This window comes from Kogia breviceps, chromosome 2 (assembly GCF_026419965.1).
Source record: "Kogia breviceps isolate mKogBre1 chromosome 2, mKogBre1 haplotype 1, whole genome shotgun sequence".
Lineage (NCBI taxonomy): Eukaryota > Metazoa > Chordata > Mammalia > Artiodactyla > Physeteridae > Kogia > Kogia breviceps.
In genome coordinates, this window is record NC_081311.1 from 192,300,811 (window position 1) to 192,327,480 (window position 26,670).

The 26,670-nt window shown below is 44.6% G+C and overlaps 1 protein-coding gene across 1 annotated transcript in view; it reads right to left on the reverse strand.

The window, feature by feature from the left end:
* DNER (delta/notch like EGF repeat containing) overlaps positions 1-26,670 on the reverse strand; it is a 330,436-nt gene that overhangs the window by 105,904 nt on the left and 197,862 nt on the right. The gene's annotated exons all lie outside the window — the stretch shown is intronic.

Genomic DNA, 26,670 nt, shown 5'->3' on the forward strand with positions numbered 1-26,670 from the left:
ATGACTCTTCTTGAATTATGGTTTTCTCAGGGTATATGCCCAGTAGTGGGATTGCTGGGTCGTATGTAGTTCTATCTGTAGTTTTTTAAGGAACCTCCATACTGTTCTCCATAGTGGCTGTATCAATTTACGTTCCCACCAACAGTGCAGGAGGGTTCTCTTTTCTCTTCTCCACACCCTCTCCAGCATTTATTGTCTGTAGATTTTTTGGTGAGGCCATTCTGACTGGTGTGAGGTGATACCTCACTATAGTTTTGATTTGCATTTCTCTCATGATTAGTGATATTGAGCATCCTTTCATGTGTTTGCTGGCAATCTGTATATCTTCCTTGGAGAAACGTCTATTTAAGTCTTCTGCCTATTTTTGGATTGGGTTGTTTTTGTTTTTTTGATATTGAGCTGCATGATCTGCTTGTATATTTTGGAGATTAATCCTTTGTCAGTTGCTTCATTTGCAAATATTTTCTCCCATTCTGAGGGTTGTCTTTTAGTCTTGTTTATTGTTTCCTTTGCTGTGCAAAAGCTTTTAAGTTTCATTCTGTCCCATTTGTTTATTTTTGTTTTTATTTCCATTTCTCTAAGAGGTGGGTCAAAAAGGATCTTGCTGTGATTTATGTCATAGAGTGTTCTGCCTGTATTTTTCTCTATGAGTTTTATAGTGTCTGGTCTTACCTTTAGGTCTTTAATCCATTTTAGTTTATTCTTGTGCATGGTGTTAGAGAGTGTTCTAATTTCATTCTTTTACATGTAGCTGTCCAGTTTTCCCAGCACCACTTATTGAAGAGACTGTCTTTTCTCCATTGTATATCCTTGCCTCCTTTGTCATAGATTAGTTGACCATAGGTGTGTAGGTTTATCTCTGGGCTTTCTATCCTGTTCCATTGATCTATATTTCTGTTTCTGTCCCAGTACCATACTGTCTTGATTACTGTAGCTTTGTAACATAGTCTGAAGTCAGGGAGCTTGCTTCCTCCAGCTCCATTTTTCTTTCTCAAGATTGTAAAATCATTATATTAAATATTTTTTAAAATATGGAAAACATGGAACTATGAAGCAAAAGGCCCTCTGTAATTAGCTGGACTGCAAAGTATACCCATATTGGCATATCTATGAGTTCAGTATAACTGGAGATGAAAAACAACAGTGGAGAAGTGTGGGAGGGATGAGAGAAAGGCAGAGAGGCAGGGCTGGGGTTATGGGATGTTGGGGATTACCCAGCATCCTTAGCTGCAGGTAGCCAGTTGGTCAGCTGTGGGCAATAACCAGCCTATGGATCTGCCGAGCCATAGTTCAGGACCTGATGCTTGTCCACATGGGGCCAGGTATTACTACTGGCCTCAAGCGAGTGGCTAGTTGGAAGTTCCCAGAGTACTGGTCTCAAGCGAGTGGCTAGTTGGAAGTTCCCGGAGTACCACCACTGACTGCATTGCTCTCACAGACCAACTGAGGCCAGCTCTTGGAGAGAAGAGATAGAGGGCAAGGAACCAAGAGCACCCTGCATCTGACTCAAAGGGCTCTTAAACACCAGTGAGTAATTTCTTAGACCCTCAGAGAGCAGGGACTTACCTGCAGTTGTCAGACAAATCATTGACATTGAGCTATATGTGATACTCTGAGCTGGATACCTAAGCTTTATAGATCTCCCTTCCTGTGTCTTTTGTTTTTTAATTGGATGTCATAACCACAGAGTCAAAACGAAATGAGGGATTGGTAAGACTTTAAATGAACAAAGACCATTAAAGCTTTGCCTGGGTTCTTCCTTCCACCCTGCAGAAAGCTAGTCCCTTTCTGGGGGATGAAGTTACTATGCCAATCGTGAATAACATCTCTTTATCCTACCAAAGCAGTGACAGGCACCCAGAGGACCTGGTAGAAGATGGTCAAGCCAGACTGTGATGACGTCAACACAGTGGATGGGAGAGGTAGTAAGCGGTGACCATTGGTGTGTGTCAGGGAGGATTTGTTCCAGCACACACACGAATGTATGTATTTCAGGCATTTCAGGCCTTGAAGGTCTACATTGTAAGTTCCCAAGGGAAAGGCTGACAAAACACAGAGAAAGGCCTGTGTAAAGACACAGAAGGATGCAGAAAAGATATGACTGTCATTTACACTTCCCTAAAAATGCACAGCAGTGACAAGTTTCCTTCATTTTGGTTCCCAAATGACAGAAGTCTATACCTAACTATGGAGGCCAATATCAGTAAACATTTCCATTCCTATCCTTCCAGCTAGCAATAAGGGGCCTCCTCATAACCAAACCATAAGCACTCATGGACCGCCTTCCAAATTATCATCACAACCATATGACACCATTCATATTGTCTAGTTCCAGTCATTGCTGCCTCCCACCAGGACTCAAACAATGGTCCCCCAACCCATCTCTTGATAGTACACTTGATTTCTTAAAATCAGTTCTACATGGGAGCAGCCAGAGAGATCTTTTTAAGACATAATTTATATCCTATTACTTTCATATTTAAAACCCTCCAGTGGTTTCACCAAAAGCTTGGAATAAAACCCAAACACTTTACCCCATGGCTAAAAAGCACACCATGACCTGGCCCCTGCCTCCTCATCTTCACTCCCCCGATTGACCACAATGCTGCAGCCTCCTGGGGCCCTGTTCTGTTCCCAAACATGCCCAGCTCCTTTTCAGTCTTTAGCACTGTTTTCATGCTGTGGTCTCAGGACCACGCAAGGACATGAGAGGGATGCTGGATACAACACAAGCAGTTATGATCCTGCCCTAGAAAGAGATGTATGGTGCAAATTTTAAACTGTCATGTAATACAGAAATTACTAAGAAGAAAGTTAGCAACTAACTTTAGTAGGGGAGGGGGATGAGATGGAGATGCAGCAGAATTTCTTCTGGAAAATCAGGAGATAAAGACAAGATCAGTTAGAGGATTTGGTTCAAGATGGCGAAGTAGAAGGACATGTGCTCACTCCCTCTTGTGAGAGCACTGGAATCACAATTAACTTCTAAACAATCATCAACAGGAAGAAACTGGAACTCACCAAAAACGATACCCCACATCCAAAGAGAGAAGACGCAATGAGACGGTAAGAGGGGCGCAATCACAATAAAATCAAATCCCATAATTGTTGGGTGGGTGACTCACAAACTGGAGAACAATTATACCACAAAAATCCACTCACTGGAGTGAAGGTTCTGAGCCCCACATCAGGCTTCCCAACCTGGGGGTCTGGCAACGGGAGGAGGAATTCCTAGAGAATCAGACTTTGAAGGCTAGTGGGATTTGATTGCAGGACTTCAACAGGACTGGGGGAAACAGAGACTCCACTGTTGGAGGACACACACAAAGTAGTGTGTGCATCAGGACCCATGGAGTAGGAGCAGTGACCCCATAGGAGACTGAACCAGAGGGTTTCCTCTGGTTGGAGGGTTTCCTGCTCAGGTTGCGGGGTGGCTGTGGCTCACTGTGGGGACAAGGACACTGGCATCAGAAGTTCTGGGAAGTGTTACTTGGTATGAGCCCTCCCAGAATCAACCATTAGCCCCACCAAAGAGCCTGTAGCCTCCAGTGCTGGGTCACGTCAGGCCAAACAACCAACAGGGAGGCAACTCAGCCCCACCCATCAGCAAACAAGTGGATTACAGTTTTACTGAGCTCTGCCCACCAGAGCAACACCCAGCTCTAGCCACCACCAGTCCCTCCCATCAGGAAGCTTGCACAAGCTTCTTACATAGCCTCATCCACCAAGCGCAGACAGCAGAAGCAAGAAGAACAACAATCCTGCAGCCTGTGGAACGAAAACCACATTCACAGAAAGACAGACAAAATGAAAAGGCAGAAGACTATGTACCAGATGAAGGAACGAGATAAAACCGCAGAAAAACAACTAAATGAAGTGGAGATAGGCAACCTTCAAGAAAAAGAATTCAGAATAATGATAGTGAAGATGATCCAAGGCCTCTGAAAAACAATGGAGGCAAAGATGGAGAAGATGCAAGAAATGTTTAACAAACACTTAGAGGAATTAAAAAACACCTAGAAGAATTAAAGAACAAATAAACAGAGATGAACAATACAATAACTGAAATGAAAACTGCACTAGAAGGAATCAACAGCAGAATAATTGAGGCAGAAGAACGGTTAAGTGACCTGGAAGACAGAATGGTGGAATTCACTGCAGTGGAACAGAATAAAGAAAAAAGAATGAAAAGAAATGAAGATAGACTAAAAGACCTCTGGGACAATATTAAACACATCAACATTCGCCTTATAGGGGTCCCAGAAGGAGAAGAGAGAAAGGACCCAAGAATATATTTGAAGAGATTATAGTCGAAAGCTTCCCTAACATAGGAAAGGAAATAGCCACCCAAGTCCAGGAACAACAGAGAGTCCCAGGCAAGATAAATCCAAGGAGAAACATGCCGAGACACATAGTAATCAAACTGACAAAAATTAAAGACAAAGAAAAATTATTAAAACCAACAAGGGAAAAACAACAAACAACATACAAGGGAACTCCCATAAGGTTAACAGCTGATTTCTCAGCAGAAACTCTACAAGCCAGAAGGGAGTGGCACGATATACTTAAAGTGATGAAAGGGAAGAACCTACAACCAAGATTACTCTACTTGGCTAGGATCTCATTCAGATTCGATGGAGAAGTCAAAAGGTTTACAGACAAGCAAAAGCTAAGAGAATTCAGCACCACCAAACCAGCTCTACAACAAATGCTAAAGGAACTTCTCTAAGTGGGAAACACGAGAAAAGAAAAGGACCTACAAAAACAAACCCATAACAATTAAGAAAATGGTAAGAGCAACATACATATCGATAATTACCTTAAATGTGAATGGATTATGCTCCAACCAAAAGACACAGGCTAACTGAATGGATACAAAAACAAGACCCATATATATGCTGTCTACAAGAGACCCACTTCAGACCTAGGGACACATACAGACTGAAAGTGAGGGGATGGAAAAAGATTTTCCATGCAAATGGAAATCAAAAGAAAGCTGGAATAGCAATACTCACATCAGATAAAATAGACTTTAAAATAAAGAACATTACAAGAGATAAGGAAGGACACTACATAATGATCAAGGAATCAACCCGAGAAGAAGATATAACAATTATAAATATATATGCACCCAACATAGGAGCACCTCAATACTTAAGGCAAATGCTAGCAGCTTTAAAAGAGGAAATCAACAGTAACATAATAATAGTGGGGGACTTTAACACCACACCTCACTTACACCAATGAACAGATCGTCCAGACAGAAAATTAATAAAGAAACACAAGCTTTAAATGACACAAGAGACCAGAGAGATTTAACTGATATTTATAGGATATTCCATCCAAAAACAGCAGATTACACTTTCTTCTCAAGTGCACATGGAACATTCTCCAGGATAGTTCATATCTTGGGTCACGAATCAAGCCTCGGCAAATTTAAGAAAATTGAAATCATATCAAGTGTCTTCTCCAACCACAACACTATGAGATTAGAAATAAATTACAAGGAAGAAAACGTTAGAAACACAGCACATGGAGGTTAAACAATACGTTACTAAATAACCAAGAGATCACTGGAGAAATCAAAGAGGACATCAAAAAATGCCTAGAGACAAATGACAACAAAAACATGATGATCCAAAACCTATGGGATGCAGCAAAAGCAGTTCTAAGAGGTAAGTTTATGGCAATACAATCCTACCTCAAGAAACAAGAAAAATCTCAAATAAACAATCTAACCTTACACCTAAAGGAACTAGAGAAAGAAGAACAAACAAAACCCAAAGTTAGCAGAAGGAAAGAAATCATAAAGATCAGAGCAAAACTAAACGATATAGAAAGAAAGAAAATAGCAAAGATCAATAAAAACTAAAAGCTGGTTCATTGAGAAGATAAACAAAATTGATAAACTTTTAGCCAGTCATCAAGAAAAAGAGGGAGAAGACTCAATAAAATTAGAAATGAAAAAGGAGAAGTTACAATGGACACCACAGAAATACAAAGCATCATGAGAGACTACTACAAGCAGCTCTATGCCAATAAAATGGACAACCTGGAAGAAATGGACAAATTCTTAGAAAAGCACAACCTTCCAAGACTGAACCAGGAAGAAAGAGAAAATATGAACAGACCAATCACAAGCACTGAAATTGAAACTGTGATTAAAAATCTTCCAACAAACAAAAGTCCAGGACCAGATGGCTTCACAGGTGAATTCTATCAAACATTTAGAGAAGAGCTAATACCCATCCTTCTCAAACTCTTCCAAAAAATTGAAGAGGAAGGAACACTCCCAAACACATTCTACAAGGCCACAATCACCCTGATACCAAAACCAGACAAAGATATCATGAAAAAAGAAAATTACAGACCAATGTCACTGATGAATATAGATGCAAAAATCCTCAGCATGGGCTTCCCTGGTGGCGCAGTGGTTGAGAATCCGCCTGCCGATGCAGGGGATACGGGTTCGTGCCCCGGTCCGGGAAGATCCCACATGCTGCGGAGCGGCTGGGCCCGTGAGCCATGGCCGCTGGGCCTGTGCATCCGGAGCCTGTGCCCCGCAACAGGAGAGGCCACAACAGTGAGAGGCCCGCATACCACAAAAAAAAAAAAAAAAAAATCCTCAGCAAACTACTAGCAAACAGAATCCAGCAACACATTAAGAAGATCCTACACCATGATCAAGTGGGATTTATCCCAGGGACACAAGGATTCTTCAATATATGCAAATCAATGTGATACACCATATTAACAAATTGAAGAGTAAAAACCATATGATCATCTCAATAGATGCAGGAAAAGCTTTTGACAAAATTCAACACTGATTTATGATTAAAAACTCTCCAGAAAGTGGGCATAGAGGGAACCTACCTCAACATAATAAAGGCCATATATGACAAACACACAGCAAACATCGTTCTCAATGGTGAAAAACTGAAACCATTTCCTCTAAGACCAGGAATAAGACAAGGATATCCACTCTCGCCACTATTATTAAACATAGTTTTGAAAGTCCTAGCCACGGCAATCAGAGAAGAAAAAGAAAGGAATACAAATCGGAAAAGAAAAAGTAAAACTGTCACTGTTTGCAGATGATATGAAACTATACATGGAGAATCCTAAAGATGCCACCAGAAAACTACTAGAGCTAAACAATGAATTTGGTAAAGTTGCAGGATACAAAATTAATGCAAAGAAATCTCTTGCACAGCAGAGAAACTATAAACAAGATGAGGAGACAACCCTCAGAATGGGAGAAAATATCTGCAAACGAATCAACGGACAAAGGATTACTCTCCAAAATATATAAATAGGTCATGCAGCTCAATTTAAAAAAAAAACAAACAATCCAATTAAAAAATGGGCAGAAGGGCTTCCCTGGTGGCGCAATGGTTGAGAGTCCGCCTGCCGATGCAGGGGACACGGGTTCGTGCCCCGGTCCGGGGGGATCCCACATGCCGCGGAGCGGCTGGGCCCGTGAGCCATGGCCGCTGAGCCTGTGCGTCCGGAGCCTGTGCTCCGCGACGGGAGAGGCCACAACAGTGAGAGGCCCACGTACCACAAAAAATATATATATATGGGCAGAAGACCTAAACAGACGTTTCTCCAAAGAAGGCATACAGATGGCCAAGAAGCACGTGAAAAGCTGCTCGACATCACTAATTATTAGAGAAATGCAAACCAAAACTACAATGAGGTATCACCTCCCACCAGTTAGAATGGGCATCATCAGAAAATCTACAAACAACAAATGCTGGCGAGGGCGTGGAGAAAAGGGAACCCTCTTGCACTGTTGGTGGGAATGTAAATTGATACAGCCACTATGGAGAACAGTATGGAGGTTCCTTAAAAAACTAAAATAGAATTACCATATGACCCAGCAATCCCACTACTGGGCATATACCCTGAGAAAACCATAATCCAAAAAGACACATGCACCCCAATGTTCACTGCAGCACTATTTACAATAGCCAGGTCACGGAAGCAACCTAAATGCCCATCGACAGACGAATGGATAAAGAAGATGTGGCACATAAATACAGTGGAATATTACTCAGCCATAAAAAGAAATGAAATTTGGGTCATTTGTAGAGACACGGGTGGACTTAGAGACTGTCATACAGAGTGAAGTAAGTCAGAAAGAGAAAAACAAATATCATATATTAACGCATATATGTGGAATCTAGAAAAATAGTACAGATGAACCGGTTTGCAAGGTAGAAACAGAAACACAGACATAGTGAACAAAAGCATGGACACCAAGGGGGGAGAGCGGGGTGGGGGTGGGGTGGTGGGATGAATTGGGAGATTGGAATTGACATGTATACACTAATATGTATAAAATAAGTAACTAATAAGAAACTGTTGTATAAATAAAATAAAATAAAATATTTTTTAAAAAGCAGTTAAAACTGAATTACATAAAGGAGAGGAGGACCTAACAGAATAGCATTAAAGTCACCCCTAGAACCAATTATGGGGGTGAACAAATGTCTTAGGGGAGCTAAAGAAATGTAAAATCCAGCTAAGCAGAGAAGGAGTTAGCTACAATCTTAGTGGGGGTTACAAACAAAATCGGAACAATTAGGTCAAGATGTCTCTTGAACCCAAGGACTGTGCATTGTGAAATCAGCCCTATTTGGAGAGTCCAGACCAGAGCTGACCATAGATGGAGACAGTAAGGAAAAGGATGGCCCCTGTGTGTTCATCACTGGTATGAGAATTGCCCTGGATGCCCAGGTCTTGTAAGACAGCCGAAAATCTCTCTCCCAGAAACAACCTTGGTCCTCTGAGCACCACATCTAATTCATTTGGGTCAAGAACTGCAATTAGCTAGAGATTTGTAACCCAGAAAGAGATGGAGCCAAATAAGGGGATGATGCTACAATGACAGAGATCTGAGCCCTGGGATTGTCACCTGGCATCTGGGTTAGGCTGATCTGAGCGTGTTTGTGTGCAAAGAAGGTGTCATGACGGAGAAAGTGTGGCGCATGAGAGCAATTATCAGACTCAGGATTCCAATGAAAACGTATAGTGAGAAATTGATTTTTTTTTGGATGAATTTTAAGTTGAAAGACAAGGCTAAGGCAACACACATTGAGATGTTTGACAGGGCTTGAGAATCACTGTAATTTCTTAGTTTAATTCTTATAAGGAAACAAACGCAAAAGAGAATTTCAGATAGCCCTCCCTGTGTGTAACAGCCACTCTAGGATATCAAAATGTACTTACACTACTGCACTGTACACTTAAAAATGGTTACAGTGGTTTTATGTTATGTTTATTTTACCACAATTTAAAAATAGTTAAAATTGCAAATTTTATGCATTGTATATTTTACCACAATTTTAAAATATATTAAAACTTCTGGAAGAACTCTAATAATAGAAAACAACAAAACAAAACCTCAGCCCTAGTGGCCCATGGTCACTTTGCATGGGCTGTTCCCCCTGACCCTGCGCCCTTCCATGGCCACCCCGGCCCATTAGTCAGGTCTCCACCCAGAAATCACCTGCTCAGACCTTGTGCCTCTTTCCCTCCCTTATTCTTCATCTTAGCACTTACCTCTCTACTCAACAACACACACATCTACTGGTTCCCTCCCCACCTGGAAGGTGATCCCATGGGATCAAGGCTTCGGTCCCTGGAGCCTCCTGTGGTCCCCCCAGGGTCCCTGCATGCTCCGTTACAACATATTTATCATTACCTGAAATGATATTCTTTCTTGGTTCCCTTTGGAGACCATAAGTTTATTTGTCTCGTTAATCGCTGAAATCCTTAGCACTTAAACATTTCCTGGCGCAAATGAACTAACTTGCTTAAAGCTTTTCCCCTAACATCAATTATATCTTTCAAGTTAGATTGAGCTTCTCCCTAAGCAATCATAAATCAGAAGAGCATGGGCGAAATGTGCTAGTTACTCTTCTTCCTAATGCCCGTTAAAGTAAATACATAGCTATTAAAATAAAAAATTGTATCTCAAAACTGTGCTATGGAAAATCACCCTGTGCTCTGCAGTGGTCTGAATTCCAATCTGGGAAAACACAATGGAGCAGTTGCCCTGCTGAAGGGCCCCTCCTTCCCCTGCTCCCTCGGCCGGCCGGGCTGCCATGGGCGGAACTAGGCTGACCCTCTTCGGAGTTTCGGTCTTGCTTCTCCAACTAGCATTCAGCACCGTTGACAGTTCCCTGCAACAGGCATCAACAGATCTGAAACGGAACTCCTTTCTCCTGCCAAAGCCCCTATCCAAGTTTAATTCCTTAGGTCAGTGGTTCTGCACCAGGGGACTCTCTCCCCAGGGAACATCTGACAATGTCTGGAGACGTTGTTTATTGTCACACCCCTGGGGATGCTTCTGGCGTCTGGTGCATAGAAGTCAGGGATGCTGCTAAACATCCTACAATACACAAGACAGTTCCCTACAGCGAAGAGTTACCCAGCCCCCAATATCCCTAATGTCAGAGTTGAGAAAGCCCAGTTTAGGTCAGTGAGACTTTGGTCCTTCAGACTAAAAGCCCTTGCTTTTTATCCCAATGCCTCTTATCTGCCCTTAAACAGATGCCGATCCTTTACAGAACAGGGAAACAACACCTTCAGAACATTCTGAAAAATCAGAATCCTTAGAAGTACTTATAACTCCTAACTGTTAAGGTACTGAAGAATTTATAATTGTGATCTTCAATTCATAAGTAAAATAAGTGCTTCAAAAACAGACGTTATGGGACTTGCTGACCTCTTAGGGAATCACAGAGGTTTTATGGTCTCTTTGGAGTACATTCTCCTATAACAAAAAAAGATATAAGTAAAATTGTGCCTCGGGATACATGTGTCTTTCCAAGACATATGGGACAATTGAGAAAGCTCTAGACTGAGGCTTAGTGCTTTTAAAGCAGTCTGACCATGAGAAATGGTGTCAGATGAAGTAAAGTGCATGTGCTAGTGAGTGAAGCCTGCCAGATGGGGAAGATGACTTGACACCTTTAAGGAAATGCACTGAACCAAATCATTCATTCAGTGGGCATTACCAGATTATCTTTGGTCTAATGTAGCCTGGGAGTATTTAATTTTTACACTATTTTGTATTTAAGTATAAAACATGATTAAAATTTATCAGTGTATATAAAGAGAAAAAATAGCTATATTTCCTTGTGAATATCAGAATGGTTTGGAGAAAACCACATCCTAGTGGTGTCTCTTGATTGATAGCAATATAACAAAAAAACTATATCCCTCAGCACCGCCAAATCACTATGTACTGGCTGTACTCTTCAAATGAAGGTAAACCTTCCAGAGTTCAATGGCAAATTACGTGAAGTGTAAACAAAGTTGGCTAAATGAGTCAAGGCAATCGATCAGTTGTTTTTCTAAACATTCTCTGAAACAATTGTTTTTGTGTATGATCTTTACTTTATGATTTCTCTCCTGAAACAAAAAGTCACTTTAACTCTGTGAGGTAGAATCTAACTGTTTCTTTGCAGAGCTGTCCTGAAAGCTTCCAAGGTGGGAATTGTGGTGAGAGCTATTTTTAATATTCCTGGTCTTTTAATAGCCTGGCCTGTGCAGTAAGGAGAAGCGCTGGATTTGTACTGAAAGCCTGATGCCACCGACAGAGCCCACCAGCCTCGGCTCTCACCCTGGGGGGATCAGAGCAGACGGTGGGGGGCCTCAGCTGCCGCTGTAGAGATGAAGTGCCTAATATTAGCACACTGAAGCAAGCAATAAATAGCCAGAATCTGTGCGCCATCAAGACATTCAGTCTCAGAGGAATCCAAGTCCAAAGCAGGAAGGCAGAAATTATTTAACAGAAAAAATAAAACAACTAGTAAGATCTGCTGGCAGGGGAAAAACAAACACGTCTGAGCAAATGCAAACATCATTTTAAAACCAAAGGCAAAAAAAGGAAGATACAGGAGGCCCATCTGCAGAAGGCAATCAATAAACTATAATTAAAATGGGAATATGCGATAGAAAAGCATGAAAGAAAGCTGACATTCAGCAGCGTTAGAAAAATTAACCTCGAGGTTAGGAGAGAAAAAAAAAGTAACCACATCTAATAAGCACAGGGGCAAGAGGCACAGTGGAAAGGACAGTGGTTTGGAGAGTCAGAGGTCAGCTGAGTGAGAGCATCAGTGGATTGACTTTGACCTTCCTTCCCCTGGAGGGTGAAATGGGGATAATGATCACACCTGGCTCCCAAGAGAGTTGTAATGAATGAGATCAACCCGGAACTGCAGGAGCCATTTCTTTCAAGTGCACCCTTGAAGCCATAATAGCTTGCACCATGCCTGGCGCATTGTAGGTGGCTCGACGTTTTTGAATGAATGAATAACTTAGGATTTTAACACTGCCAAGCATTATGCCAATATTGTTTGATCTCTCAGTTTTTAACAGGCAGTTGAGAGCAGTGGTTCTCCAAGTGCGGTCCCCAGAGAATCACCTGGGAACTTATCATAAGTGCAAATTCACCAGCATCATGTCACACCTGCAGAATCAGAGACTCGGGGGGTGGGCCCAGCAATCTGAGTTTTAAGAAGCCCTCCAGGTGATTCTGACACAAGGTCCTTGCTACAGTTTGAGAACCACTGATCTGGAAAACCAGCCGCAAACATTTCCTTTTAATATTAATATTATTCGTTTAAGAGTTAACACATCTCATGCAGATAACAAAGGAAAAAGATCAGAGCGTGAAAGTCAAATACTATATCACATCAAAAAGCTTTTACTGGCTGCATGTTGACACATGTTTTTTCTTTTCATGAGCGGGGGAGCCCCTAGGCTCAATTACTGTACCTGTCACTGCATAGCTTCCAGATCTACTTTCCTGTTCTTTAAGAGCATGTGTTGGTGATTTCTGTCCCCAGCCCCAAGCACAGAGCCAGGGACACTGTGGGTACTCATTACAAAGTAATTAATGACTGCATAAGCACCATGCATTGCTATTTTTGAATAATCTCTTTCATTCCATTTCCCTAGAACCCAAATAAGAAGTACTAATTGAGATATTAATATAGGCCAGACTATATATGACATCTGTGTCTCCTAATCTAGTGGTTACAATGGGGGAGAGATTTCAAGAAAGAACCTTTCATTAAGTATGTTCTGAGAAATTGAAATCAGAAGGGAGAAGACATTAAATTAATCAAAAACTTATACCATGGAGCAGACGAGGTAAGGAATTGCCTTAAAGATATTTATCAGTTGAATTCTAAGCTTGTGTAATAACCCAAACTATAGAGGAGGTATTCATTCATTCTTTCAGAAAGAAATATTGGGGGAGTGAACATTCACAAATGGAGAATCTAAAAGATGTTTAGAAACAGTTCCTGCCTCCAGGGAGCTTACTCCAGATGAGGAAAGAAGACACATTCATAGGAAACGAACACAGTGAGAGCAAAAGCCAGGAAATAGTACCAAGTCAGGCACATTCGGTGTCACACGAGGCTGGATTGCCTGGAGTGGGCGGGGGGGTGGGGGGAGGCTGGGTCCAGGGCAAGCCGTGACAGCCTCAAATCCACATGCTGAGGAGCTGGGGTCACCAGCATGGTGCCTTTGAAGGTTTCTGAACAGAGCGCAGCCATGCCAAAGGAGGGTTGTAGCATGGTCCCTTCTTGTTTGCTTTAACTCAGGGGGAGAGCTTAAGACTTTCCTCTCTCCTCCTTGGAAACAGGGGCCTCTGGTGTGGACAGAATGAGGGCCAAAGGGGCAGGCAAAACGGGGCGTAGGAGGACGGGCACAGCCTCTGGGAGAGACAGAGAACTGAAGCTCGGATCCTTCTCATCGGCTTCCTCTTACTTGTGTTTAGAAGCTACAAACCGGTGCCCTTTCTGCATCACCTGTTCTGAGCCAGGCGTATGTATGTGTGGATGCAGATGTGCGCTTGTGTGTGTATAAGTGTGTGTGTGTGCGTGCATGTGTATGTGTATATATACACGTTTGCATGTGTGTGTATATGTTTGCACATGCACGTGTACGTGTGTGCATGTTCTCTTCAACCCCTACAAGGGTGATACCATTATTCCATTTTACAGACAAGAAAATTTGGACTCAGAGAAACGTAATCGGTGAGTGACTCTGCCTGGAGTTACACTCAGGACCGCAGACCCCAAACCCCACACCCCTTCCTCCTCACATGTCTTTTCTCGACTCCTCACGAGGCTTGTTTGGAAAGACCGTGAGAGCCAGGCCAGCCTGGAGGCAGGCAACGGGGCAGGGAGCCACTCAGGCCCAGCTCTCCTGGGCCTTAGGAGAGAAGAAAGGGTCCCACATGGTCCAAGTTGGCTTCCCAGAGAGGGAACACCCACAGGCGGGACCGAGGCCACATCTCCGGCCACAGGAAGTAGTGGAAGTGCTCGCGCAGGGCATCTGACCCTTGGCTTCACAAAAACAACAATAAGAGCCGCTGACCTTCACTGAGCACTCACCGTGCACCAGGGACCCTTCTCAGCACACCGCGTGCATCACTTAACCACTGCATTGCGGGGCTGCGGATTCCGTCGCGCCCCCGCCCCGGTTCACAGAGAGAAAAGCTGAGACCCGGTGGCGTTCGCGCCCCCAGAGCCACACAGAGGACGCGTAGTGGGAGGAGGCTTTGCCCTTGGCTCGGCTGCGCCCCAGTGCCGGGCTTCTGGAATACTGCGCTGCAGCCGTAAGCAAGGCAGCGGGCATGGTGGTGAGGGTGACCAGCTGACCACAATCATCCAGGCAGCAGACGACGAGGCTGGAATCGGGGCACTGGCGATGGAAGAGGAAGCAGCGTGCGGGGGCGGATGGGGAATCATCGTAAACAGAGCAAACCTGGAGACCGTCCAGAAACAAACAGGACGGGGGAGTCAACAGGCAGGACTGAGCTTCCAGCCTGAGAGATGAGGGCAGTGACGGCACAGCTGATAGAAACAGGAGCCCGTGGAAGAGAGTGAGGCTTGAAAGCGTGTGTGGGAGGCAGACAGGAGGGAGTCTGGGGCGGAGGGTTAGCAGAGCATCAAGCTGAGCCCGGTGAAAGTGCTGGGGCTGAGGGGACCTGGGAGGCTGAAAGGAAGGGGCTGGAAGCCATTCACTTACGAGGTGACAGCTCAGAATGAGCGACTTGCTGGCCCAGGCAGGGAAAGGCAGCTGAAGGGGGTAAGGACTGAGCTCTCGAGATGGAACCGGGCACAGAGGTGGGAGAACGGCTGGAGAGGTCCAAGGAGAACGGACACAGGGCAGTGCTCTGTAAGCCAGGCGAGAAGGGCTGCTAGAGAGACGAGGACTAAGAAAAAGCCCTGGAAATCAGTGAGAGGGACACCACCAGTGGCACGGGAGAAGCAGATTCATGATATGAAGGGAAAGAAAGTTTAAATAAGTGCGTAGAAAATTACTGATTGGACAAAGAGCAGTGATGAAGGAGAGAAGGCGAGCAGAGAAAGCAGCAGCAAGGACTTCCAAAGTCATTGCTTGTTTGAGGGACTGGTTTTCTTTTTTTTTTTTTTAGATTTTCTTTGTGATGTGGACCATTTTAAAGCCTTTATTGAATTGGTTACAGTATTGTTTCTGTTTTATGTCTAGGTTTCTTGGCCGCAAGACATGTGGGATCCCAGCTCCCCAACCAGGGACAGAACACGAACCCCCTGCCTGGGAAGGCAAAGTCCCAACCCCTGGGCCGCCAGGGAAGCCCACGAGGGACCGGCTTTAACTGAGACCTCCAACCCTTGCAGACGGGAGGCTGGGAAGGAAATGGGGGACAGGGAGGGGGCAATGGCAGGGAGAGGAAGACCACAAGGTTTGGGAGCGTAAGATCCCGGAGGAGAAGGAGGAGCATGAGAGGCTGGGTTCCCAGCAGCGTTACTCACAGCAGCCAAAAGGCAGAAACAACCCACATTCTGTCAGTGCATAAAGGATAAACAAAACGCGGCGTCTCCGTGCAATGGAGTATTATTCGGGCGTAAAAAGGAGTGAAATGCTGACACATGCTCAACATGGATGAACCTGGAAAACATGATGCTGCGGGAAAGAAGCCAGTCACAAAAGGCCACATATCATATTTTTCAACTTATATGAAATGTCCAGCACAGGCAAATCTACAGAGACAGAAAGGAGATCAGTGGTTACCTAGTCTGCAGTGCGTGTGTGCGTGGCAGGTTCCGAGTGCCAGCTAAAGGGGAAAGGGCTGCTGTTAGGGTGATGAACGTGTTCTAAAACTGGCTGTGGTGACAGCTAACACAACTCTGTGAATATATTTTAAAAACCACTGACTTGTACATTTCGATGGTATGTGGATTATACCTCAATAAACCTGCATTTTTTTTTTTTTTTTGCACTACACGGGCCTCTCACCGTTGTGGCCTCTCCCGTTGCGGAGCACAGGCTCCGGACGCGCAGGCTCAGCGGCCACGGCTCACGGACCCAGCCGCTCCGCGGCACGTGGGATCCTCCCGGACCGGGGCACGAACCCGCGCCCCCCGCATCGGCAGGCGGACTCGCAACCGCTGCGCCACCAGGGAAGCCCAAAACTGCTATTTAAAAAAAAAAAGCTTTGGCATCATCCACAACTACCCACTCCCACCTCACATTCAATCCACCAGGAGTGTCACCAGCAATCCCTTCAAATACACCCTGAATCCAAAACTCACCACTTCCAGTACCATGGCGCTCAAGCCGGCACTCTCTCTTGCCCGGAGAGTAAATGGCTTCCTGACTGGTTTCCCAGTTTTCCTTCCCTGTGTGTATTCTCCTTCAAGAGGAAAATCAGATGGCCCACCCCAGTTCACACCCTCCAACGGCTTCCTGTCACCCTCGGGATGAAATCCCCGTCCTCCCCGCATGGTCTGGTCCCCAGCCAAGCCTCATCACTGGCTCTCTTAGGCTCTGTGCCCTCCACACACTCCTGGCACATTCATGCCTCAGGACCTCTGCACGTGCTGTTCCCTCTGCCGTTCACACTGCTCACGAGCTCATTTTATTCATTTTTGGTCAGGTCTCTACACAAGCATTTCCCCCTCAGATAGGCCTCACCTAATCCCCCTGGCTACAATCATACTCCCAGCGCTTTAGCTCTTTCCTGTATTTTACTTCTCTTCCTAGCATCTATCACCATGATACGTTCCCTTGACCACACACACACACACACACACACACACACACACACACGTGCATATTGTTGACTCATCTCCTCACTAACACACCACCTCTGTGAACACAGGGTCTTCTCTCTTTCACAGTGGGGCTCTTAGCACTTAGAAAATACCGAGCACAGAGTGGACACTTGAAAAATGACTGTTGAATGAATGCGTGATCCTCACAACAAGCCCTTATTTTAAAGATGAGGAAACCCAAGAGAGGTGCAGAGGGCAATTCAAGGTCGCACAGTTCGTAAGTAGAAGAGACTGGATCCAAGGCTGGCCACAGTACAGCTCTGTTTTGTCCCCTGGACTCAAGTGGCACTCTCTCTGCATCACGGTCCATGCAGGCATAGGCCCTCAGAGATGCCCATACCTCCCGCTCTATCATAACTAGTGGAAAATTCACAGACCATGAGAATGTTGCAGTGAACACACTTTGACCCAAAGACGGACACAGAGTGAAGAGGCCCGACCTTCCCCGTGAGCTTATAGACCTTGGTCACATCCTCCGCCCTCACGGAGTCATCATTACCCCACCCCCCACACTGCACATACAGAGGCAGTTCCCAGGTTCCTTCCATTCGGAAACTGAACTAACCCACTGCTTCAAACCTGCACTCATCTGCCAATGATGAGCTCACCCTTCGAGCTAAGTGAGACTGGGTGTAGGAACTCAGCAAGTTCTACTCAGGATTCACCTCCGGGAGGAGCTGACCCGTTTCTAACTCACGCTCAAAGGCACCTTGATGCTGATTTGAGCCACACCCAGTGATTAAAAGAGTAAAGCTGGGATGGGAACACATGCTGCCCTCCCCTCACCTCGGAAACGATGAGTTTTAAAAACAGGCTGAAATCAACAATTAGTTGGAACAATGAAGTGCTCTGCAGCTGAGAAGTGTTCCGTAGGATACATAATATTTTGGCAGTGGTGGTTCTGAACACGCATCACAGCTATTCTTTTCAGAAAAAGTAATAGCTCCTTGGAGGAAAAATTACACTCTTGAAATTAGAAGGCTTTTATAAAATAAATCCTGATTAAAGAAGTTAAATTCCACGTCTACTGTGAGCAAAGCACAAGGTGTGGCACTGACAGGGGATGGAGAAATAAAGAGTCATGTAACACGGCAGTGCCGCCCTCAGGCCCCCCCAATCTGATGTGGGAGGGGAAAAAATTATGTGTGCTACAGGGAGAAGCCTGGGGAGAGAAGGCAGAGAGAAGAGTTAAGGGAATCCAGTCCTCGATATACATCTGGATGCCCTGGATAGAATTTCACCTTTTTCTATTCATTCACTTATTCCAACAAATCTTTATTGAGCATCTACTATGTGCCATGGCTAAGTACCGGAGACATGTGTCAACAGAACTGGAGCTTGTTTTCTCATTTAATACTCATAACCAGCCGTGACGAGGGCTGTTGCCAAGTGCCTGCAAAGTCAAAGAAGCAGGCCCAGAGAGGTTGTGTAACTTGCCTAAGGAGCCCAGCTAGAAAACGGTAAGGATGGAAGCAGGATTGAGACTGCTGGCTCCAGAGGCTGTGGTCAAGTGGGACGGGTAGTGGTCTAGACGGGACCAGGTCTTCTGACTCTTGGGCACTTGGGGCTCATGTAACCTCAGACAGCAAGCAGAGTCTCCAGGAAGTTCATTCTGAACCAGACAGGATGATAGTGGGGTGATGGGAAATAGCCCATAATTAAGTTCTAATTGTGTGAGATTTATCCTTGCGATCAGGGCATTCTGACTCCAGAGCCTGTACTATTAAATTGTATGTTATAATTTTTTAAAATAATAGAAAAGAGGCCTTTCTAATTCTGTTCTGCCCACTTAACGGTGCCACTAACATTATCTTTAGAGCAGTCTGTATTTGCCTCTCACTGATTCTCACATCCTGCCCATCCGTATCCGGTCTCCTGGTCACTGCCAACCGGTGTCGCTTGGGAAGCTTCTAGGCCATGTGAAAACCGAGCAGCTATGACTATCTCCATATATGGTGTTGCCCTTCAGTGTGTCTGGTAACTCTCAGCCACCCTCCCTTGCTTCTGTCCCCGTATGAAGTCTTTCAGGGAGACCTCAAAGCTTCTGAGGCACCCTTATCACATCAGTGTAAACAGGAGGCCACCCATGGTTTGGACAAACCTGTTGCCAAAGTCAATAACCTCCTCTTAGATTCTCCCGCAGTCTTTGGTGCTACTGACAACCCCCTTCTTTTTGAAAGTATTGCCAAAAATTTCAAGAAAACTATCAATCACCCTTGATAAAAATTTCCTCCCAAAACAGAAATTGGATTGACCATAATCTATAACTCATCTTACATTATACAACACATGTATATGACACATCAGTGTTTTACTATTTAAAAAATAAAATCACTTCCTGCTTCCAAGAAATTGTAATAAAAATCAAAATGGAAACTACAGCAGAGAGTTTATTACTTAATTGACTCAACATCCAACACACCATATTCATACATTTCTGGATTACCGATGACTCAAAAATCCTCTTTGTACTGGCATTTGACGTAGACACTAAAGCAAAACATCAACATATTAGCAAATCTGGAGCAGAAGCTTCTTTGCTGAAAATAATATTTTTCCTTACCAAGAAACGTTCTCTTCTCAAGAGAAATGAGTGTTGCATCAAGACAACGTCTCTGTGAAGACTTGCGGAAGTTTTGTTTTCTGGTGACAAGAACCTGGCTTGAATTCATTCATTCATCAAACAAGATCACATCTCATGATCAGACTTGCAAACATGAAAGCACAGCAATAAATTTTCAACAGGAAGCGCACTTCCCACTGCTAGAGAGTTCTTATGCTACACATATCTGGAGCTTCAGAGGTCAATTAATTGATGTTAATTAACCTGGAAACAGTTTTTCTCACAAAGGAAATGTAGTTTTCCTATTGGAAACATAAGCTTCTCAAGGACATTCAGAACTAAACTAAATAGAAAAGACCTCTTTTCAAGCATCCAGTACCCGCTTTGGGGCAAAATGGCCTAATATTTCTCCTCTTAAGAAGAGTCCTGTTTGATACGAGAAAGTTGAAAGCGTGACGTGGTCTTGAATCACATGTTTGTTTGTACCAGGAGATTCCTCAGCTCCCAGTGTGGCTACACACACAGGAAAAGGGTGTAATAAAATGATCAAGAACATGGGCTTGGGAGCCCGGCAGAGGACCTGGGTTCAAACCTCAGCCCCAACAGTTATGGGCATGTGCACCTGGCACGGCAGAGACCATGAGAATGTTCTCCACACTGACTCCTCTTCACGGGCAAAACCTCTAGGGACCAAGGGACCAAATTCTGGCAAACGGCATGTGGTGGAAGTGACACAACGACACGCCCAGGCACTGCTCTCAGAGCATCACACAAGACCCTCCAGATCCCTGAGTTACCACCTGGAGGCCAAGTGCTTTCATCCAACTATGACACAGCAGAAGTTTAACCTTTGCTTGGAAGCCCCTGAGATTTGGGGACTGGTGTGTGACTACAGTCGAGTGTCCCTCTAATATTCTTGGCCAAGTTACAAAATGCCCTGTGCCTCAGATTCCTCATCTACAAAAATGGTATAATTAAGAGTGTTTAACTAGGAGATTGTTCTAAAGAGCGGCCTTGGGGCTTCCCTGGTGGCGCAGTGGTTGAGAGTCCGCCTGCCGATGTAGGGGACACGGGTTCGTGCCCCGGTCCGGGAGGATCCCACATGCCGCGGAGCGGCTGGGCCCATGAGCCATGGCCGCTGAGCCTGAGCGTCCGGAGTCTGTGCTCCGCAACGGGAGAGGCCGCAACAGTGAGAGGCCCACATACTACAAAAAAAAAAAAAAAAAAGAGCAGCCTTGGAAAGCACTTAGCACAGCCCTGGCACGTGGTTACACTGAATAAACACTAGCTATTAGCGTGTGCACGTGTCTGTGTGTTTGTGTGCATGTGTGTGTGTACTACAGTAAAAAGCAGGTAGAGAGGGACTTCGCTGGCGGTCCAGTGGTTTAGGACCCCGGGCTCCCACTGCAAGGGGTGCGGGTTGGATCCCTGGTCTGGGAACTAAGATCTCACATGCTGTGGAGTGCGGCCAAAGAAAAAAAATGTTAAGAAGAAAAGAAAAAGCAGACGGAGAGATAGAACTAGATGCTAAAAGGGGAGAAAGGGCTGTTCCCACGGGACGTGGGAACTGATAAAGTAGAAACCAGCCTAAGAGAACTGCAGGAACAAGTCAGGAGGCAGCTGAGCAAAGAGACAGTTAGGTACCAGATTTCCTAGATCTCTTCTACCTCTACTTAGGATGTCCTAGAGCACGAGGAAAACTGGAGGCTATGGGGGAAGGAATCCCACGGCCCCAGTTCCAGGAAAGGCCAGTGAAGTTGCTACTGGAAGTCAGAGAGACCCTGATAGAAACAGGATGGCTGAGAGAGCCAGGCCGATGTGAAGCCACTTTTGGATGAAGCAGAAGGTGAGAGAGATGAAGACAGAGCTACAGATTCAAGGAGAGCAGAAAAGATTTTAAATAGCTGCTGTGGTTCTCCAGCTGCTTTACATTTCTACTAAACAAGAAAGAATTTCTTTTATGTGCTTGGGTTTTCTCACAGGTGGACAACAGTATGCAAACTCTATGCCATTCAAGAACCAGAAAACATGGGGCTTCCCTGGTGGCGCAGTGGTTGAGAATCCACCTGCCGATGCAGGAGACACGCGTTCGTGCCCCGGTCCGGGAAGATCCCACATGCCGCGGAGCAACTAAGCCCGTGAGCCATGGCCGCTGAGCCTGCGCGTCCGGAGCCTGTGCTCCGCAACGGGAGAGGCCACAACAGTGAGAGGCCCGCGTACCGCAAAAAAAAAAAGAACCAGAAAACAGCCTGCTGTAAATGTCAGTGGGGATTATGTGAAGTTGTTTAAACTGTGACCAGTGTACAAAGGTATGTATCTCTAAAATAAAACTGCATGTTATTTCATGAAAACTGGATGGATTTAAACCTGTAATATTCAGGAAACTGAAGAACAACTGTTAGAAAGTCGTTTACTAAAACAATGACAACTTGCAAATGTGGTGTTATAAAATAGTTTTGTTGTTTTAATAGGAGAAATAAAAGATGATCACTTTGTACATCAAGGTCTGTTTGCCGTATCTCAGCTTCCAGCACAATTCTAACGGATATACCGGAAATCACCAAACTGTCCTCGAGTCTAATTATCAAAATCCGATTCTTAGAGCGCAACTCTCTGTTCCTGAAGCTAACTGAGAATCAAGGTACTATTGTTATTGTTATTGTTGTTATTAGAAGAACCAAGGAGAATGCTGTATGCCTATATGTGCCACCTGGAAACACCCAGAAAAAGCCATGATGTGCTACCCACGTGGGAGATATTAAGTCACCTTAGATGATAGAGGTGAAATTCTTCTCCCCACTAATAAGCAAAAAATAATTTACAGTGCTTCTGGAAATTTCAAGTCAATGGTTAAACACTGACAGTGCAGAAATGCCTAAAATGAGAATAAGCACAGTTAAAAATGTATAAAGTATCCAGTCATTCCAAATTCTATCAGCAGCTTTCTAGAGAAGGGGGCACAGTGTAAAGGTTTCATATACTATGTATTTATAGAAATGGAGTATTTTTTTTGCGGTACGCGGGCCTCTCACTGCTGTGGCCTCTCCCGTTGCGGACACAGGCTCCGGACGCGCAGGCTCAGCGGCCATGGCTCACGGGCCCAGCCGCTCCGCGGCACGTGGGATCCTCCCGGACCGGGGCACGAACCCGCATCCCCTGCATTGTCAGGCGGACTCTCAACCACTGCGCCACCAGGAAAGCCCAGAAATGGAGTATTTTTGAAGAAGAAAAATAAAGCTAGCGTAAAAGATAAAATATCCCAATTTCAAACCATATATACAAAAATCAAATTCATATTAATTAAATACTTTGCTGAAAATAAAAAATTTTAAATGCCTGGTAGAAAATACACTTGAATATCTTTTAGATCTTTAGGAAGGAAAATATTTTCTTAAAGAGGACATAAAATGTAGTAACTAGAAAAGCAAAGTTTGCAAAATATAATTAGAATGCCCATTCATCAAAAGATCCCTCAAAGTTTGGGGATTAATATATACACATTCCTATATATAAAATAGATAACCAGCAAGGACCTACTGTATAGCACAGGGAACTCTACTCAATATTTTATAATAACCTATAAGGAAAAAGAAACTGAAAAAGAATATATATCTGAATCACTGTGCTATACACCTGAAACTAACACAACATTGTAAATCAACTAAACTCCAATTAAAAAAAAAAAAAAAGATCCCTCAAAGTGAAAAGACAAATTACACATTTGGATAAAATACCTTTAATTCATACAATTGACAATGACAAATGATTAGAACAAAAAAGAAACAGAACTCTTGCAAACCAATGAGAAGAGTACACACACACACACACACACACACACACACACAAATTTGGACAAGAGATAGGAAAACAATGACCATAGGAAGAGAAGCGCAGCATCATTAGTGAACCACAAAATACAGAGACCACAGTGAGGTACCTTTTCTATACCCATTCAGTTAGCAAAAATGAAAACTTCTGATACTACAAAATATTGAAGAAAATCTGACTCCGTAAGATCGCTTAGCATTTCATTTGTGCAACCACCATGGAAAACAGTTTGGCAAGACTGACTATAATTGATCAGTCATATATGTTATGTTCGAGCAATTCCGCTCCTAGGTACAACCTAAAACAACCCCTAGCACGTAAACAATGGAAGGCATACAAGAATGTGCTTATCTGTGCCTGTCCACAGGAGAATAGAGCAATGAAATTTTACACAGCAATCCAAAAGAATGAACCGCAACCATGTAGATGCATCTCAGCAAGACGGGATCAAGTGAAGAAAGTAGGCACCAGACAATTACACCCATGATAACATAACATGATTCATGCATGATACTGTTTTTATAAATTTGAGCACAGTTAAAGATAAAATCTTCTGTAAAAAACATGTAGATACTAAGATCATATAAAGAGGAAAACAAAGGATGGATCAACTCAGGATCCGGGGTGACTGTTAGCTCTGGATGGAGAAGGGAGACCGAGGGATGGGCTGTGGGGGGGCTACATGGCTGGTCATCAGGTTGAACTTCTGGTTTTGGTGGCGGCTCCACCAGTGATCACTGCATATTAAAACAGCTAAGGAGGGCTTCCCTGGTGGCGCAGTGGTTGAGAATCCGCCTGCCGATGCAGGGGATACGGGTTCGTGCCCCGGTCCGGGAAGATCCCACATGCCGCGGAGCGGCTGGGCCCGTGAGCCATGGCCACTGAGCCTGTGCGTCCGGAGCCTGTGCTCCAAGGAAATATATAAAAGCACGCTATGGACAAGATGAGAGAGTATCGTGAACCAAGCATCATGGTCATTCCAATTCTATGCACCTGAGTTCCTTGAAAAATAGAGAAGTCTCCTCTGAGAACAGACCTGAATAAAATATCAAACAAATCATTTCAGTCCAAACAGTGACAAGCTCCACCTACCAGCCCTGACTGAGACTATTTATACAAGGATCTTTCTGCGTCCTAGCATCACTTATAAAAGAGAAATAAAACTGAAACTCTCTTAAAGACCCATCCATAGAGGAGTGGTTTAAAACATCAGGCCACGTTCATACTCTTTCATTAATCCATCTCATCAACACATTGTCTGAGCGTCCCGGATTCATCAGACAAGGTGGGACACAATGTTGAATGGAACTGATTCAGGTCCTGCTCTCACAGGGTTGACTCTGGGGGGGGGGGGGGAAGACAGGCAGGAATCAAAGAATCACACGTGTACACGTCCACTGCAAACAGATGAGGGCTGTGAAGGAAAGGAACGCCCAGCTATAAAAGAGGAAAAGGCAAGGAGATCTAGACTGAAGCATTCAGCTGAGACTTGCCAAGGAAAGGGGGCCAAAATGGAAACCAGGCAAAAGGGAGGCAGCAGGGAGAGCTGTCCAGGCACAGAGACAGGGAGGTGGTCCTGCAGCAGCTCAAGCAGGCAGGGAGATGAAAGGCCAAGGCAGCTGGTCCCAGAGCAAGGTGAGCAGTGGGGTGCGATGGGGCTGGAAAGGTGGGTGAGCGACAGACCACGGAGGAGAACGATGAGGATTCTGGTCTTCATCCCAAGAGCAATGGGAAGAAGGGGATTAGGTGGGAAAGCAACTGCATCAGGTCTGCCCTGGAAAATAGTCACCCGGGAGAATGGACAGTCTGGGGGCACTGACATAACGAAAGCCAGGGCTCACTTCGGCGTGACCACCCTGGTTTCAGGGCACAGCACAGTCAAGAGGAGACAGAGAAAGAGTGAGAGGTTATCTCAGTTACACAGACAAGGGGCAAAGGCAGCTGGCCTGGGGGCGGTGGCAGTGGGGCTGCCGAGAAGGGGGGTGGATTTGCGAAGTCTTTAGGTGGGAAGATGGAGAACACTTAGATGCAGAAAGGACAGAGGGTGGGGGCACTTAGGGTGACCTGTAGATGTCTGGCTTGTAGAAATACACGGAACACCAGAAGCTGAGCTGTGTGGAGCTGGGGACGTGATGAGCTCAGTTTTGGAATGACTGGGCTTAAGGTGGCCTGGACCATCTGAATGGAGATGGCAAGTAGGCAGTAGTCTCACCTGGAGATACACATTTAGGAGATGTGCTACGAAATTGTTAAAATGAATAAGGTCGCCCCATCTGTACTGACACGGAAGGATATGTATGATCTACTGGTAAATATACACTGAAAAAAGTAAGTTGTAGAGCCGTATGTATACTATAATCACTTTTTTAAAATGAAAAATACTTAATCATCTGATCTGCAAGGGCAATATGCACACACACACACACACACACACACACACACACACACACACACACAGGTCTGGAAAAAATATATCAAACTATTAACCTACCCTTATTATAGAGTTTGGGCTGGGATAGATGAGCGAAGGACTTTCACTTTTTTGTTTATGAATTTCTGCATGGATGGGCCTTGCTTCTTACAATGAGCACTTAATCACCCCAACTCCCCCTTCACTCCATCCCCAGCTCCTACATCACCCTGAATCCCTGCCCAGTGGCAGATGTTGGCAACAGGATGAGATGGAAAAAGAAAGACGATGTCAGCTTTCCACGTTATTGATGATAAAAAAGGAGTAATTTGGTGTTTGCTTTTAAGCTGCATCGAAACAGCTGTATCAAAATGTTCACCAATAAAATGCCATTCCTGCTCCTCGAGGGTTTATAACCGGGTTGGCTGAGCAGTAAGTCAATAAGATGATTGCCAGAGAATAGAAGTCTATTGTCCACTGCCCTCTCCTAAGAGTCACCCTTTGTGCTCCGAGGACCTGAAAGTCTCATGTAAGATCTATGAATCCCCGACACTAACCAAGGAATGTTAAAGACTTGCCCCATTGTGCAGGACGGTGTTGCAAGAACTTGGACGAATGAACACACACGATCACGAGGAAATGAACACAAATGAGAGGACTGGGGGGCATTACCTAACAGCCTGCATAGTTTAGCCTAAATTCTTCTTAAGTTACTTAGCATAATTACTCAGCACAGCGCC